This window comes from Herpailurus yagouaroundi, unplaced genomic scaffold (genome assembly GCF_014898765.1).
Source record: "Herpailurus yagouaroundi ecotype Mexico unplaced genomic scaffold, PumYag 165, whole genome shotgun sequence".
Lineage (NCBI taxonomy): Eukaryota > Metazoa > Chordata > Mammalia > Carnivora > Felidae > Herpailurus > Herpailurus yagouaroundi.
The window spans coordinates 23202078-23221522 of record NW_024412406.1 but is presented as its reverse complement, the minus strand read 5'-3'; the positions used below and the strand labels follow the sequence as shown (position 1 = coordinate 23221522).

Here is a 19445-nt window from a genome sequence, read left to right as displayed (position 1 = left end):
AACAGACACTCAGATCAATGGAACAGAATATAGAACCCAGAAGTGGGCCCACAAACGTATGGCCAGCTAATCTTTGACAAAACAGGAAAGAATATCCAATGGAATAAAGACAGTCTCTTCAGCAAGTGGTGCTGGGAAAACTGGACAGAGACATGCGGAAGAATGAACCTGGACCACTTTCTTACACCATACACAAAAATAAACTCAAGATGGATGAAAGACCTCAATGTAAGACAGGAAGCCATCAAAATCCTTGAGGAGAAAGCAGGCAAAAACCTATTTGATATTGGCCATGGCAACTTCTTACTCAACACATCTCCGGAGGCGAGGGAAACAAAAGCAAAAATGAACTACTGGGACCTCATCAAAATAAAAAGCTTCTGCACAGCAAAGGAAACAATCAGCAAAACTAAAAGGCAACCAACAGAACAGGAGAAGATATTTGCAAATGACATATCAGATAAAGGGTTAGTCTCCAAAATCTATAAAGAACTTATCAAACTCAACACCCAAAAAACAATCCAGTGAAGAAATGGGCAAAAGACATGAATAGACCCTTCTCCAAAGAAGACATCCAGATGGCCAACCAACACGTGAAAAAATGCTCAACATCATTCATCATCAAGGAAATACAAATCAAAACCACAATGAGATACCACCTCACACCTGTCAGAATGGCTAACATTAACAACTCAGGCAACAACAGATGTTGGTGAGGATGCAGAGAAAGAGGGTCTCTTTTGCATTGCTGGTAGGAATGCAAACTGGTGCAGCCCCTCTGGAAAACAGTATGGAGGTCCCTCAAAAAACTAAAAATAGAACTACCCTGTGACCCAGCAATTGCACTACTGAGTATTTATCCAAGGGATACAGGTGTGCTGTTTTGAAGGGGCACATGCACCCCCATGTTTATAGCAGCACTATCAACAATGGCCGAAGTATGGGAAGAGCCCAAATGTCCATCAATGGATGAATGGATAAAGAAGATGTGGTATATATACACAATGGAGTACTACTTGGCAATCAAAAAGAATGAAATCTTGCCATTTGCAACTACGTGGATGGAACTGGAGGGTATTTTGCTAAGTGAAATTAGTCAGTCAGAGACAGATAAAAATCGTATGACTTCACTCATACGAGGACTTTAAGAGACAAAACAGATGAACGTAAGGGAAGGAAAACAAAAATAATATAAAAACAGGGAGAGGGACAAAACAGAAGAGACTCATAAATATGGAGAACAAACTGAGGGTTACTAGAGGGGTTGTGGGAGGGGGGATGGGCTAAGTGGGTAAGGGGCACTAAGGAACCTACTCCTGAAATCAGTGTTGTACTAAATTTTAAAAAATAATAATAAAATAAAATAAAAATACTGAGAACAAAAAAATGTTACTTCAGTTGGTAAATATCTAAATGGTTCCTTTCATATCTGCAAAAATCACATCAGATATTCATTGATGCCACACAAGATGGCATATGTTAGCAGATAAAATATTCAAGTCAACTCCCAAGTGGTATTTTTCATTTCCTTATTAAATATACATAGGTACAATCTGGAGTCACAATTTTCATAGCTTTCCAATAAAACCTGAGGAACGATGCTCATATTTCCAATTATTAGGTCAATTAAAAATGTTTATATACAACAAAAGTTAAGGTTAGGATAAAGATCAAGAGCCATTAAGTAGAAGAAAATAATGCAAACAGAAAACAAAATATAGTCTACGAGAACTGTTGAATGGGAAATACAATTTCAAATAAACTAAGATAAGACAAACAAAATTTAACAAAAGGCCGTTGTTGAAGACAAACGTGAGTGAACAGGATTGAAACCAACCCGGATATCGAACGAGTACCACTTTTCTACTACCAAGATTCTTTTAAAAAGGTCTCTGTTAATTGAGGTCCTCACAGATAATTTCAAAGCAAAGACTTAACATACAACATCATCAACCTCATGCAACGGATGAGTCAACATAGTTTTATTCCCCCCTTGAAGCAAAGTCATTCCGCTAAGAGCTATGGGGATACTGTCATAAATACAACTGTTCCAACCAGGAATATATGCATATAGAAATCTCACATCTCTCACCAACAGCCATGGGGCAGAGATGAGGAAAGACTTCTGGGCACATACTGGAAAGTAATCTCACATTTTCTTTCATGGATGATAATGTTAATAGCTATAATGTTCTAATATAAGAAATAATACCTGGTGCGCCTGGGTGGCTCAGTCGGTTAAGTATCTGACTTCAGCTCAGGTCATGATCTCACAGTTTGTGAGCTTGAGCCCCATGTTGGGCTCTGTGCTGACAGCTCAGAGCCTGGAGCCTGCTTCCGATTCTGTGTCTCCCTCTCTCTCTGCCCCTCCTCCACTCGCTCTCTCTCTCTCTCTCACAAAAATAAATAAATACTTTTTAAATGTTTTTAAAAAGAAATAATACCTATTGGCTTAAGAAACTCAAATTCAATTTGTTCTTTATTTGGAAGCAAAATAATATATCTGTTAAAGGTCCTAGACAGCATAGTCTTTTTCCAGCTTTAGTTGGTTTTGAAACTTGGGGTCTAAGAAAGTGTTTAAGTAAAATGCAGTCTCTGGCATGACTTTTCTTTCAATTTCAAAATCTATAGACTCCAAGGTTTTAGACAAAATGGCCTTTTCATGGGGCTAAGAAATTGGTAGGTTTGAACTGAGCTTGAGCTGGAGGTGCTCAGAGAGGACTGATAAATATATCTACGAGTGGAGGGCTCCCAGCCCAGCAGGTGTAGCCCCTTCTCCCACCCCCGCCATGGGATGTGATGGCACTATATTCAAAACACTCAGGATCTATTAAAATATGTCATTTTCCTTCCCTAACGGTCTGAGAGATATAATACAAAGAACAAATATATCACTAAGTTCAGCTAATCAGCCTGTTTCAAACCAAGATGGTCGTTTGTAGAAAAATACACAATAATTTCTGTATAATGACTCTCTTGTTTAAGATTACCATAGCAATTTCCCCAGTGGTTCATTGTTAAATGCACATACCTATACCAGTGGTTGAAGAGAAAAATGTAGTAGTGTGAATATGAGATTTCTTACCTTCCCTCCGACCTCCTTAACTTAGGTAGTAGCATCAGTGATGCTGAAGATTTATTATTTCTGAAGAGGGAAAATAAAGCCAGGAAATAAAAATATCCATGTTCATTTAAGCTACTTAAAGCCTTAGCCTGGTTTCTTTAGCTCTGGCTCTTGCTGTCTTTCTCCAGTGCTTCTTCCTCCAAGGCAGCCCCTCCCACCCTGCCTCCCCCAGGCCAGCTGGATGGCATCCACGGGAGCTAAGTGCATCTTACCCTATTGAGTCAAGCAAGCATGACATGGAATCATAATGCCTTCCACCGACACATCTGGGCAGACAGTGGCCAAGGACCCAGCCAGGTGGCCTGCACATGGCACTAGGATGGGAAGGGCAAGGCAAAGGGACAAACTGGTGACAGAGAGAAGGTCAACAGAATCACTAGAAACTTTGTGAATTGGAAGTGAAAGATCAATGAATAGAAAGAAAAATGGATCTGACCAAAGGGAAGACTCAAGATCCGGCAGTTACCTTTCTTTGTTTGAATACAGGTCGGTGTGCGTATGCTGTGCGTGTGCAGGTGTGCACAACGTCTTGCATTTTTAGGACTGACCTGTTCTAAATAAGTAACTTTCCCAAATAATTCAAGTTCTACCTCTTTTATCAGCAAATTTTGGGGGGGTCAACCTTTTTAAAAAGTATTACATGTTGTTACCTTTTTGAACAAAGCACGTGTAAATAACTAACTCATTTTCTTGAGGAGGTGGGGCAATCATTATTAATACAACAGGATCCCTGCCTCTACCATGAATAGAACTGTGTAGCCATTGAACCACAACCCAATGTGACCCCCACACCAGGAGCCAGGCCTCCTGTGCCTCTTCTGTCTCCCCGGTCTTCCTTCCACTTGGCTCTGCTCTTATGTGGGCCTGACCACTGCAAATCTACTCTGCAGTTACACACCTGAACCTACATCCCTGGTTCTGAAGGCGATTCTTTGCCTGATATAGAAGAAAAAACAAGGTGATTTTGACAGATTTTCTCACCGTTGCTCAGCTTCTTCTCTCCCCTCTGGGATCACCGCTATGTTCCGGAGTCTTAGAACTAATGAAATTCTCGGCGCTCCAGATAAGTCCCTCTGTACGTGAAGGTAGTTCTACTTCATGAAACCACAAATGATTTGGTTTTAGCTTAAGAGAATGAAGGTAGACTTTTGCCTAAAAATATTTTCCAGCGGCCTAAAAAAATCCATCCTCAGGGATACTCATTTGGGTTAACACGTTATCTCGCATGAGGTTATGAGCTCAGAGTACTGTCCATCATCACGGAACAAAGTTCTGAAGGAGAATCAAAAAGGACAACTGAATCTGAGTGGAAGGGCCAACAATACTCTAGAACAGAGCAGACTGAGAGGGAGAATCTGAGTGGAAGCCTTTAGGAGGTCAGGGCAAGCACTGAGTATCTGGGAGAAAGCTCCGCAGAGGGTGACAGGCAACAAAGAGCAGTGGGGTTACCTCTCCCCAGCTCCAGGCACCCATATGGGGGATACTCCTGGTCAGACAAAGCAGACACTGAGAAGGGGTGTCACAGGAAACCAGACCACACCTCACATAGAGGCTCTGACACATGCACATAGGGACTCTGTTGTGACAAACAGGTAAGTGTCAAAAATGGGTGAAAATGCCCCTGATGGGGGCGCCTGGGTGGCTCAGTCGGTGAAGCGTCCGACTTCAGTTTAGGTCAGGATCTCCTGGGTCGGGAGTTTGAACCCTGCGTGGGGCTCTGTGCTGACAGCTCACAGCCTGGAGCCTGCTTCAGCTTCTGTGTCTCCCTCTCTCTCTGCCCCTCCCCTGCTCTCTCTCTCTCTCAAAAATAAAATGCTAAAAAAATATTTTAAAACATACCCCTGATGGACTGGAGGCAGATGCAATAAGAACTTGATAGCTGAAAACATCACTAACAGTTCTCTTTAGAAGGAATTATTGCTTAATTTCGATCACAGTTTATTATTAAGAAATCCAATTCACTCACAATATATAAAGTCATATTTCTGGCCTTGTAAACAGCTAGGTAAATGTTGGGAGAGTGCTGACAGCAAGAACCTACCTTCAGTATTTTGATTAGTTCCGCCTGGCTTGTGCAAAATTGCACACGTTAAATAGAGCAATGCCTTCACAGTGACTTAGCAATTATTCTGCCATTATATTGGTCCCCCAAACCCTCAGGTTTCACCAAATAAATATTTTAAAGAGATCATCATTAGATCTTAACAATTTTATCCCCAATAAATGCCGTGAACACACTCCTCTGAATATACCTCTAAAAACATTGCATGGCTAGAAATCATAAGCAATATAATTGTTCTGAGTAGAAATCTTCCCCAAAAGATCACACTAATCCAAGTAGGCATAAAACAAAATCATTGCAGACTGAAAATTGGGGATTTATATGTTTAAAAATAAGCTCAGGTATGGGAATAAGCCTGTTAGAGGCAGAATAGAGTTAAAATCTGATAGATATACAAGTAGAATAAAAATAGCATTAGGTGTAGGAGTGAAAGCCTGTCCTCATAAAATTATACACATAGTTTCTTATCATCTCATAGTCTCTCAAATGAAGAGATCGTAATGCAATGAAGAGATCACAATGAAGAACACAAACTATCTGAGTGTTTCAGTTATCAAAAGCTGTGTAACACATCTCCACCCAAAACTTAATGGCTTAAAACAATAAATGAGGACTGAACTTGATTCTGTGGGTGACCTGTGTTTCTTCTGTGCCCTCCTTCTGTCTCCCTCCATAGCTTCTTCAGGATGCCTCTCTCTCCAGAAAGATAGCCTGAGCTTCCTCACAGCATGGCAGCTGGGTCCCTGAAGAATAGAAGCAGGAATTTTTAGGGGCACCTTGGTGACTCAGTCCGTTGAGCATCTGATTCCTGGTTTTGGTTCAAGTCATGATCCCAGGGTCATGGGATTGATCCCTGCTTGGGATTCTCTCTCTCTCTCTCTCTCTCTCTCTCTCTCTCTCTCTCTCCCCCCCCCCGCCCCTCTCCCCTGCTCATGTTCTCTCTCTCCCTCTCTCTCTCTCTCTCTAAAATAAATAAATAAATAAATAAATAAGCAGCAGAAATTTTTAGACCTTAAAGGGCTGGGTATAGAACTACACAGCATCACTTCTGCCATAATATGGAAATCCCAGATTAGAATCCAGCCTAATGAACTCAGTTTTTTTAAGACTTTATACAACTTCTTTTTCATATACAAGAAAGCATACTAACAGGAGGCACGAATCCACAATACCACCAAAAACTGAGGACAAGCAATGAGCTTACCTCAGAATCAAGGAAGGGTTGTACACTGTCGATGGAAGGAGATGAAAAAAGTGCCATTAATGGCTGATACACATTCTACCTACTGAATCAAAATGATGAGCAGGGAAACAAGGGATATCAATTCCTAGTGTCAACCCCTACTATGGAGACAAGAAAGGTGCACTAACCTAGAAAGAAGAAGTACCAAACAAAAGAGAGAGAGAGGTCAATCTAGTGAAGCAGCGTATGAACACAACACAGAGACTTTTCTTTCATTTTCTACTATCTTTCCCTGTGTCAGATTTTGTGTGGTGCACCAAGCACAGGATATGTGGACACAGATTATGGAGTCGTCGGATGAATACGTTTTATTCTGGACAGCACTCAAAAACAGGGGCAACCAGGGTGGCTCAGTTGGTTAAGCACCATCTTCAGCTCAGGTCATGATCTCGTGGTTTGTGAGTTCGAGTCCCACATCAGGCTCTCTCTGACAGCGCACAGCCTGCTTCAGATCCTCTGTCTCCCTCTCTCTGCCCCTCCTCCCCACTCTCTCCCTCTCTCTCAAAAATAAGTAAACATTTAAAAAAAAAAATATATATATATATATAAGCAGGAACAGGGAGGGGAGGCCAGCTACGGTAGGCTGAAGACTCGCCCTGATTGTGTAGTCACCAGAAATCATCCTCTGACAGCGTTCCAATGTGAAATGAGGCTGATAGCCTGGTTTTGGAGCAAGGCACATGAATTGAGACTGAGGACTTAACACGGAGTGGAAGGGAATGATACTAATAAGGCAAAGGCCATAGGATCTCGGGTGCCTTTGGAAGCAGATGGATTGAGGTGAGAGTCAATGATTATCACCATCCTAACAACAACAGAAGTGAACACTAAGTGTTGTCTGTGTAGCCCCATTGCACCCATGAGGAAATAGAGGCACAGAGAGATCAAATAATTAGATTATGGTTATTCAATGTGAAAGTGTAAGAGACAGAGCCAGAGTTGGAGCAGATAGTCCAGAATCTTTCTTGAGCACCCCACGACCTTGTGTCTATATAAATGGCTTTAACCCGTGACACATGCCTCAGCCACACTGACTTACTGATGCTGAATTCCACTGACAGCAGGCATTGTCAGGCTTCTGGTACTTTGGATGCTGTTCTAGAATGTTCTAAGTGGCCAGTCTCACCCATCGTGCAGGGCAGCTGCACTTTCCTCTCACTTCTGCCGCCTTCTGAGCTTTAAACACCGGTTTCCTCCTTCCTCACTACAGCTCTGTTTACGGCAATGACCAAACTATTGTGCAACTACTTAGGAGAAAGGGATTTTTGATGCTTTATGATGAAATATTTGGGATTTTTGAATAGTAAAGGAAATCTAAGTAACAACCACCCATGAATGTACCACTCGCAAGTATAGCTGAACCCTCCTGAGTACATCTCCCTGATCCCACTTGCTACCCTCCTCCACCTTTCCCTAAGCCGATCACTATCCTGAACTTAATATTTACCTTTATTATACATATCCTTATATTTTAGCTACATACACATTTATAAAATAATCAGGCAGTTTCATAGGTTAGTAACTCGGTATAACTGGTAATGCTATAAATAGACATTTGCACTTAGCTTTTTTTGTTGTTGTTCAACATTTGGTTTGCACATCAATCCATGATGATTCAGGTACTTCTGTCTCATTCATTTTCTTTTTTGGGGGGGCGGGGGGACAGAGGCAAGGGTTCACTCTGAATTGGATAGATTCAGTGTGAGATAATGCAAGCTTTATTGATAACAGCTCAATACTCCTTGACCCTTACACTCATGTACGAACCACCTCTCCAGAGTGAGCCACAGCCGTTTTCACCTACATCCTGTTTTCAGTGTATTGGCATTCTCCACCTGTTACTGCCTCCAAGCCAACTTTCTTCTTTTATATCTGATGCAAGGAACTCCAGATATTGTATGAGTACAAGTAAATAATTCACCTGTTGATGAATATTTAGATATTTCTGTTACTGCAAGCCATGGGAACGACCAGCCTACTTCTCTTCTACTGATGGATATTTCCATTGTTTCCGGGATTTCACTCTTCCAAACAGTGTGGAAAGGACTTTATTTTTCATGACTGGTTGGGCTTGTGTGAGTTCTCTGGTTGCATGTGTAAGTCTCAGATACTGCCAAATATGCACTAGGGGCATGTAGGACTCCCCACTGCTTCACTTACTTGCCAGTCCTTTGTATTCTGGAACTTTACGTTTATTTTCAAAATGATGAAATTGTATTTCATGGTCACTTTAATTTTCATTTCTTTAAAAACCGAGTTTGAGCAACTTTTCACCCATTTGTTAGTCAATTGCATTTCCTGGTGCATGACTAACCTGTGTGGAAACTTTAGCCAACTTTTTGATGGAGCTATCTGATTTTTGCTTGCTTACTGATTTGAAAGAATCCTTTATATTTTCTGGACAATTATCCATGAGGTTGTGTATTTTGTAAAGACCTTCTGTCAGTGTTGGGGGGCTTTTTTTTTTCAGTATTGATGGACAGAATTTTTTGTTTATATATGGTAAATCTTATCACTGTCTTTATCTTTGTGTGTGTGTGTGTGTGTCTTGTTTAAAAAAGACCTTCCAACGTCAAGTCCATAAAATTATTCTATTTTTTTCTTAAAGTTTAAAGTTTTGCTTTTCACATTTAGATCCTAATGTACCTAAAATTGGTTTTTGCCTATGATGTGTGATGTGGTTTCATTTTTTTCCCTTAAAAATGCCTCAGCATCATTCATCGATGGTCTGTTTTTTCGCTGCTGATTTAGAGTGCCACCTATGACCAATAGATCAAGCCTGATCACTGTATTATTTTCACTTCTCTCTCTCCTTACCAATTAACACTTATATATTAACTACGTACTGGACACTGTTCTAAACACCAAACTATTGATTCACTGAGTCTTCATTAAAGTGAGGAAACTGATCATCAGAGAAATAAACTGAGTTGTATGACATAGCTACCAAGTGACAGAAACAGGATTCAAACCCAGTCTGTGGTTTTGAGTTAGGAGTCCACACTATAAACCATTCGGATATTTATGATATTATACTATAAAGTATTATACTATCTTTCCTCAATTGTCAAGTTATCTTCTCCTTATTCCTTTCTTCTGATTCCAGTTTCCTTCTTCAAATTATGTTCTCTAGTAATGCCTTAGCATGAGTCTCCCCATCTCTCTCTTATTCTTTTCCCTCTTCCTCATGTTTCTTAGACTGAAAACATCTTCGCTGTCTTGATTTCATTCTCATCTTTTTTAAGATTTTTATTTTTAAGTAGTCTCTATACCCAACATGGGGCTTGAACTTATAACCCTGAGATCAAGAGTCACTTGCTCTACCAACCAAGCCAGCCAGGCGCCCCTCCATACTCCTCTTTTAATGAAAGTTTAGCTCGTGCAAAATTCTAACTGTGACGGTTACTTTATCTTAATGCTTGTAACAATATTCCACTATCTACAGGTTTCTTTTATTACTACCTTTAAGTCATCCATCAGTTTCTTTCTTTTGCTTTTAAAATATTTCTCTTTATCTTTGAGGCTATACGTTTTTACTAGATTTGACCATGTGTGGATTTAGTGTTTTTATCTTGAGATTCATTATGGTTCCTGAATATGGAAATCTGTATTGTTCAGAAATTTACCAAAAAATCACACATTAAAACCTGCTTCTTCCAATTCTTTCCAATCTCTCTAGAACTTCTACTGGATATATTTTAAACATTTTATTCAGATTATCATATCTCCACATACTCTAGGGAAATGTGCTTTCAGAAGGGTCTGGAAGTTTCTTATAAAACTAAAAGGACATTTGTCCTATGACCCAACACTTCTACTCCTACATTTTTACCCCAAAGAAATGAACATTTATATCCACGAAAAGACTTGTACAAGAATGTTCATGTTAGCTTTACTCATAATAGCTAATCTGGAAACAACTCAATGCCCATCAATAGGAAAGTAGATAAATAAATTTTGGTGTATTTATACAATGGAATGATGATATACACAATATAAATGAGCCTCAAAAATATTATAAAAGCAATCCACATTAAAGAATACATACCAGGGGCGCCTGGGTGGCGCAGTCGGTTAAGCGTCCGACTTCAGCCAGGTCACGATCTCGCGGTCCGTGAGTTCGAGCCCCGCGTCGGGCTCTGGGCTGATGGCTCAGAGACTGGAGCCTGTTTCCGATTCTGTGTCTCCCTCTCTCTCTGCCCCTCCCCCGTTCATGCTCTGTCTCTCTCTGTCCCAAAAATAAATAAATGTTGGGAAAAAAATTAAAAAAAAAAAAAGAATACATACCATATGATTCCATATATATGATATTTTAGAATAAGTAAAATTTATCTATGGGGTAAAAACAGAAGAGTGATTGCCTCCAGGACTGAGCTTCAAGGTGAGATATGATTGACTGGGAGAGCTATGAAATAAAGGAAATATTCTATATCTTGGTAGGAGTTTGAGTTACACAGATGTATGCATTTGTCAAAATATGTCAAATGATGCATTTAAAACTTACTAATTCCATTGAATGTACATTTTACTTCAAAAAGAAATTGTAACTATTTCCACTTACAATATAGTTATGCTATTTACAAGAAAGGATATGATTAATGCTTTTTTTTGCAATATAGTTAACAACTATGGTTAATAATATGTATGCTGGATTGTTTAGGTATTCAGTACTGACAACCAGCAACTCGACTGAAAGCATTCAGAAATAAGATAAATTGACGGATAGGTAAACGAGACATGTTTTAAAGCAAATGTAACAAAATGTTTACAGCAGTTTAGATATTTACATGTTCATTGTAAAATCCTTTCAACTTTTCTCTATGTTTGAAAATTCTCATAATAAAATGTCGGAGAAAACTTGCTTTTTTTATGACATTTGTTCCCTTTTTGTTTTAATTCCACATTTTATGTCTCCAATTATTTTAAAATGTTTTCTTTCGTGGTTTCTATCTGAACTTCTAGCTGAAGTTCCTAAGGATCAAATTCAATTGTTTACTATGTCTGATGATTCTCACTCATGATGAATTGCTTCCTCGTGTGTTGTCATTATGTATTGTAAACTCACATTCAGATGGGCCTGGCTTGAGGATGTTTTCCGGGAGGCAGATTTTCCTTTTGTTTCGCCCTCATGTTCAGAGGTTGTTTCCAGCTTGGAATATTTTTTAATTTTCTAATGTCAATTTTCAGTACAGGATCTTAAAGATCAAGGAGGTAGTGTAAGTTCTTACCCAAATCTTAGTTATAATGGGCTAGTTTATTTCTTCCTATCTTGTATCCATGGTCAGGCCAAGAAGAGCTGTCATCTTCTTGTGTGGCCGCCCTTTATTTCCTTGCTCTACCCTTGAATTAAGATACGAGATATCCAAGAATTCTTAACTTTATGTTAGAGTTTCATCCAAACACCCTACCTCCTTTCAGTCCAGTGGTCATTCCCTATCTCCTAAAGGGTCTAAACCCAAAGCCTTTGTGTTACTCAGGGAGACAACATCCTACAGGAGCAAAGAATCTCATTTTTTTGTATGACCTTTATTGGGGGCCCCTATGCACTTGGCTTATACTTTTATTCCCTCATATCACCAGAAATTGAAGTCACTCAGTGTCTGCATTCTGTTCATTGTTAATGTGTGTCCTTGGATTGTGTCTGACTGACTTCATAGAGAGCTTACATAACACTTAATACAAGGCACGTAATCATCATATACTTGGTAGTAACTTTGTTTGTAAAGTACAGATATATTTAGAAAATGTGAATTAAGTATTATTAATAATATCTAATTTTTAAATTCAGGACCTCACCTAATCCTCACAACTATTTGTTAGGTAACAGTAATCTAATTTAGAAACTTGAAAACTTGGGTTTCACTTGGGAGTGAAATAAATTTCCCGAAGGCGCACATCTAGCAAACAGTAGACTTGAGTCACAAGCAAAGAGTTCTTTGATTCCAGAGTCTATGCTATCACATAAGTTATTAAAAGGTACCAAAAACAGAGTAATTGAATTAATGAATAATGAAGATGTAAATTAATATGTAAGTGTTAAGATATCCACGAAAGACTCCTGGCAAAAATGATATTTTCAAACTCCCTAGTAACAACTAATTCCCATAAAATGTAAATTGTTCTTTTATGTTTTTTAAAAGGGTATAAAAGGTCATATGAACAAAATATTTTCAGCAAATATCACAGACTTAGGGAAATAAGTGTATTATGTAAAAAGCCATACAAGACTAGGCTAGAATAAATAAAGCCTTGTAGCTAACAATCATGCTGAGGAAAACAATCTCAAATATGGGGAAAATTGTAGATATAAAAAATTAATTAAGATGTTATTTATAATGCTGTTTTTTTAAAGAACCTAAATATTCAACAATAGCATAATAGTTAAGGAAATTGTGATATGATCATTCATTGAGCTATTATGCTGCTAATAAATAAGGGATAATTTAAAAATAAAGGAATGTTGGAAAATTCTTATTGAATTAAAGAAGTGCAGCATAAAAATCCAGAGAAGGTTTTCAATCTGCATATGATGTATGTGTGGCAATATACTGAAAAAAAGTATACCCAAATACCAATAATAGTTTTGGAATTTATTAAGGAAGCTATGAATGGTATTTGTGGACTAAATTTCTCTATTCTTCAAATATTGGATGAAATTCTTTCACTTTCATTGAAGGAATATTTTATAAATATGCATATTTATTCATATATTTAGAGCTTGTCCTCAGCGACCTCAATTTCTATTATATTTAAGATAAGCCACAATGCATCAGAAGCCTCCTTTTCAACCTTAATATCAACTACTTGCCAACATGAATTCTCTGCTACAGAGAACCAAGGCTCCCTGATGTTTCCTAAATTCAATTCTGGCTTTTCCTCTTTCTCCGGGCTTAGGTTGTCCTCTACCCTAAGAGTTTTGCACAGCCTTGTCTTATCTTTGCCTATAAAAGTCTACATGCTGTTTAAGGTCCAACTGAAAAGTCACCATCATTATAAAGCCTTTCTTGATTCCCTTGCTTGGTTGTGATTGCCTTAGTTTTATTTGCTCTTAGCCTTGGCAGATCCATTTGTGCTGTAGTGATAGCAAGGCCCTACACGAATCTGGCCTTGAAGCAAATGGTATTCTTCAAAGTCACTGGGTTTTTTGTTTGGTCAGTTGGAGTTTTGTTTTGCAACCTCAGTGCAAATTTCTGCCTTTGTCATAATCTTTCCCAGTCAACAATTTGTATTTGGGATAAGTGGTTTTGCATAATTTTCTTCCCTCTTTTCACAATTTAATTTTTTGGTTGATCTCTGTTGCTGATAAATGGCCCACCCACTATTACTACAGTTTCATTTCAGAAGTCAGCAGAGCTCTGCACTTGCAACGCCCCGGATTCATGCCAGATATCCACCCTTTTCTCTCCTTGAAATGTGTCCACAATGGAGCACTGATTGAATTATCTTGTGAGGGCCTGATCATTTGTCTGCATCTCCCTCTAAACTTGGGATATGGAATCTTCTCATTCACTAAAGTATCCACAGCATGTATGCACAGGGAAAATATTTGTTAACTGGAAAAATGAAATTATGGCCACTATGAAATCAGAGCTGAGTTCAGATTAGTTGAGATTATTGATCATCTGCTTGGTCCAACTCTGGTAAGCAGGTTTGCAAGAGTGTGGGGCACAGGAACTGCTCATGCTGTGAAGTGATGCCACAGGCATGCCACTTACTTCGAAATCGTTTTTAGTTTTTAAAAAATCTGATATCTATTTCAATACATGTAATGTGTCCAAAATATAATTTCTAACCTTAAAGTTCAAGTCTACATACACTGTATGGTTTTTATAGACTGTACCTGCTTAAGCTAAACACAAAGCAAGAATAAGTTTATGTAGAAATGCAAACTTAACAGCAATATGCAAATCAAAACCACGATATCACCTCACACCTCTCAGAATGGCTAAAATCAACAATCTCCACCAGGATGTGAAGAAAAGGAAACCTTCCTGCATTATTGGTGGGAATGCAAACTGGTGTAGCCACGCTGGAAAACATTATGGAGGTTCCTCAAAAGTTAAAAATAGAACTATCCTATGATTCAGCAATTGCACTACGAGGTGTTTACCCAAAAGATACAAAAATACATATTTAAAGGGACACATGCATCCCAATGTTTATAGCAGCGCTATCCATAATAGCCAAACATAAAAAGAGCCCAAATGTCCACCAACTGATGAATGGATAAAGAAGATACACACACACACACACACACACACACACACACACACACACACACACAATGGAGTATTACTCGGCAATCAAAAAGAATGATATCTTGCTATTTGCAACAACATGGGTAAAACGAGAGTGCATTATGCTAAGGGAAATTAGCCAGAGAAAAACAAATACCATATGATTTCACTCATTTGTGGAATTTAAGAAACAAAAAAGATGAACATATGGAAAAGGGGAAAAAGAGAGGGAAACAAACCATAAAAGACTCTTAACAATAGCAAAAAAACTAAGGGATGATGGGGGGAGGTGGGTGGTGATGGGCTAGAAGGGTGATGGATATTAAGGAGGACACTTGTTATGATGAGCATTGGGGGTTGTATGCAAGTGATGAATTACTGAATTCTACTCCTGAGATCAATATTTCCCTGTATATTAACTAACTAGAATTTATGGGGTGCCTGGGTGGTTCAGTCAGTTAGGCGTCTCACTTTGGTTCAGGTCACGATCTCATGGTTTGTGAGTTCGAGCCCCACGTCCAGCTCTGTGCTGACAGCTCAGAGCCTAGGGCCTGCTTTGGATTCTGTGTCTCCCTCTCTGTCCCTCCCATGCTCATGCTCTGTCTCTCTCTGTCTCTCAATAATAAATAAACCTTAAAAAAATTTTTTTAACTAGAATTTAAATAAAAACTTGACAGGCACCAGGGTGGCTCAGTTAAACATTTGACTTTGGCTCAGGTCATGATCTCATGGTTCATGAGTTTAAGCCCCACATCGGGCTCTCTACTGTCAGCACAGAGCCTGCTTAGGGTCCTCTGTCTCCCTACCTCTACCCCTCCCCCACTGGTTCTCTCTCTCTCTCTCTCTCTCTCTCTTTCTCTCTCCCTCTCTCTCAATAAATAAACTTTAAAAAAAACTTACTGTTTTGAGGAGATTTATTCAATATAAGTACAAGTTGTTCATCTTTTTCAAAAATTCTAGAGTAAATTACATTAAATATTTTGTACGTAAAAATTAACACATTTTAAATCTAGAAGAGACTTATATAATGCATAGTATAAACTCATTCTGCAGATACTAAAACTGAGTTCCAGAAAATTTAACAGATCTGCCCAATAGTATTAAATTATTTACTCGTGTCACAGCTGAAACACACTTTTCCTGATTAAGTCCACTGCTTTTCTCTATATACCACACTCTCATTTTTAAAACATAATCATTTTAGAAGAATTTCTAAACATGTCAAAAACATTTAAACCAAAACTTTAACCACAAATAGCATGCTATAGATTTCAGAGTACTACAAATTTTAAAAATAATTATTCAGGGGGCGCCTGGGTGGCTCAGTCGGTTGAGTGTCCGACTTTGGCTCAGGTCATGATCTTGCGATCAGTGAGTTCGAGCCCCACGTTGGGCTCTGTGCTGACAGCTCAGAGCCTGGAGCCTGCTTTCAGATTCTGTGTTTCCCTCTCTCTCTGTCCCTCCCCCGCTTGTGCTCTGTTCTCTTTGTCTCTCAAAAATGAATAAACTTTAAAAAATTTAATAATTATTATTCAGGAACAAATCAGTTACATGAATCCAGAAACCACTAATGCAATATTACAAATCATAGATGGGTCTTTTTAGTTTTTTACTTAAAGGTTTACTTCAGTTTTTTACTCATTGAATTTTTCCTAAATTAAAGAAATCATTTTAATTCTTTTTAGTTAAATAATTTAAATGATGTTATTTATCATAACTATGAAATAGATATTGAGTAAAAATGACTAAACAGTTACATAAATTCCTCCCAATATAGAGGACTTTTCCAGTGCTAAAAAGTCATCGAAGCAAAATTCTGTACATGTACTTATTTCCTAATCGATTTCTTTAAAAAAAATTTTTTTTAACAAATAAATAAATAAATAAATAAATATTTGAGAAGGAAAAAACAAGAGAGAGAGAGAAAAAGAAAAAGAAAAGCTAAGTGCTCTCCATTCTGCAGTTCCTCTGGGGGAGGTGTTGGGTCACCTTGGGAGACCAATAGTCTTCTGTAATGCTTATGCAGGAAGTGGTAGGAGATGCTAGGAATAGAAAAGATAGGGGGGGAAAAACTTAATCCCTATAGTCCTCAGTCTAGACAGGGAGAAAGACACTCAGGTAATCCTTATGAAACAGTGGTAAAATTCAAGATGGAGAGGATTATGGGAAAGCCCTGAGGGGTGATAGAAGTAACGGTACAGTGGGCAAAGCGACCGCTGTATCCTAACTTAACGCCTTCCCCTTCTCCTTTCTTCCTTTTTATTCCTTCTCATCTCTTATTATTGACCTCAAGGGCTATGTGTGAGTGTCTACCACATGGTCCTTACACGCAGGAGCCACTCGACGTGGGTCAAACTGGGTATAGAGCACTAGCAAATTCCAACTAAACTGGGTAATAAACTAAACTGGGATCACAAGCAAAATCCAACTCTTGGCAAAGCAGAGCCCTGAAAATGAGAGATCTCCTAAGATAGTAACTACAATAGCGACACTGAAATCTCTAAAAGACTAACGTAAAATGTATTATGGTCTAGTGGTCTCAGATATCACATAGATCTTGTTTAAAGCACACAATTCAAAATAAAGTCTTTGGGCAAAGGTTTTTGATTACCTTCACTTCTTATTTTCATTTATTTATTTTTGGCCTGTTCGCTGAAGGGCAAAGGATCCCACAGAGAGTCAAGAAGCCTGGGGAACCCGCCATCTAACGGTGGCCAGAGTAAAGCCCCTATTTCTGTAACAGAGCCACGCTGCGCGAGGGTAAGGGCTGTGTGTAAGTGTCATAGCGAGTCCCGGTCTCTCAACACAATCAGCCCATCAGCCTAATCCATATTCAGGATGCTCGAAATGGCAGTTTTTGGTTTCTCAGGAACCTAAGTGTCTGCAATGTACTTTGTGCAATGAAATAAAACGTATTTTTAATATTTGGCCGAGACTTACATCCTCAAGAGCCAAGATTCAGAGCAAATATTTCCACATTAATTGAAAATTTTATTGTCAAATATATTTCATGGTTTATTCATGCAGGGTAGTGCTTCTTGTCTTTTCCCATTCATTCCAGTGATTTCACGGGGAAGCCAGAGGCGAGTTTCAAAATTGGGGTGACATTTAAAATCAGGGTGACATTGTTTTTCTCACATGCAAAAATAATGATTTCTTCCTTTATGCTGAATATCTTCTCCACTGGGTGATTTTGCTGATAATAATATCTTTCCTTCCTAGCTCACAGGATAGTTATGAGGATCCGAAAGGAGATAACACATGTGAATCTGCTACATAAACTGTAGAGGGTTTTATAAATATTGTAGATTATTATCATCATTATTATTATTCATCCAAAGTAAGACTCAAGCGTCAAGAACTCAAGGGGATATGGAACCCAATTGAGGAAATTAATTCTGAAATGTACGCAGAGAGGAGAGGGGGAGAGAGAGAGAGAGAGACAGAGAGAGAGAGAGGCAGCCTCTGATCGAGGCGTTGTTCTGGGATAAGATTGCCTGTGTTCAGTTCTGCCTTCACCGATCACCAGCTCCTTAATCTTACACAAGTTACTGAACGGATCTAAGACCCAATATTTTAAATTTGTAAAATAGGGATACCAAGAGTATTTTATCAGATTTCTATACGAGTAAATTAGATAATTTATACGAAGTATTTACTATATAGTGAATGTTCACTTGTTACCTATTATTATTTTTAAAAGTTTTTTTTAACATTTATTCGTTTTTGAGAGTGAGACAGACAGAGCATGAGTTGCGGGGAGGGGCAGAGAGAGTGGGAGACACAGAATCCGAAGCAGGCTCCAGGCTCCGAGCTGTCAGCACAGGGCCCGACGCGGGGCTCGAACTCACAAACTGTGTGATCATGACCTGAACTGAAGTCAGACACTTAACCAACAGAGCCACCCAGGTGCCCCTGCCTATTATTATTTTTAAAGTTGGGCTACAACTTTTTCATGCACCCACCTATTCATTCTCTAAACAAATATTTATTACCAGGCTCTGTCTTAGGCACTGTATACAGCAGTGAAGACAAACAAGTTCTTTGCTCACAGACAATAAACAAAGAACCAACGTCACTTCAGGGAGTGCAAAGACGCTAATACAGGGCACTTGGATAGAGCTGTAGGCATTCAGAGCTGGAAGCAGGTTCTTTAGACAGGTGTCAAAGAAGGCCATCCCAGAGGATGGCATATGACCTAAGCACTTGTCACCATTGAGGTGTAAAGTAACATGTGCCAGGTGTGGGAAGATCTGAGAGAAGAACTCTGAAGTCTGAAGATCTGAGGGAAGAACTCTGAGGTTCTCTTCAGATGGAGGAAATAACATTTTCAACATGTCTGGGATACAGACTAGCTTGTTGTGTTCAGAAGGCAGGGGGTCCCCGCCAGCCTGTTTTGAGCCTGATGAATGAGAGAAGGAGGTGACGAAGAGAAGCTGGAGAAACCGAGAGCAGCCATATCACGTGGAGCACGCAGGACCGATTAAAAAGCTGAACTGGGTTCCAATAGCATCGTGACTTGGAACCCCACGGCCCCTTGCATGTATTTTTTTTAATAACGTAACTAATATATGCACAAAGTTTTATTTTAAATAATTATACTAACAAGGCATTTAGGATACTTAGAGACTTTGAGGCTCTCAAGAGAAGGCTTGTCTCAAGGAAATACCAGAAACTAGCCATACAATCCATTTCTAAAACAGCGGTATCTGTTTAATTTGGCAGTTTTTCTTAAAGCAACATCTCTCCCTTGTTCATCACTTTCAAGAAAAATGGCTG

At 38.9% G+C, this 19445-nt stretch overlaps 1 long non-coding RNA gene across 1 annotated transcript; it reads right to left on the bottom strand.

Annotated features, from left to right (window-relative positions):
- Window positions 1–5706: 5706 nt before the first annotated feature.
- On the bottom strand, window positions 5707–6843 carry LOC121038340 (uncharacterized). The gene is made up of 2 exons (XR_005794302.1): window positions 6391–6843; window positions 5707–5929 (listed from the first exon to the last, which is right to left on the bottom strand). It is a non-coding gene; the product is annotated as an uncharacterized LOC121038340 (long non-coding RNA).
- Between the last annotated feature and the right edge of the window lie 12602 nt (window positions 6844–19445).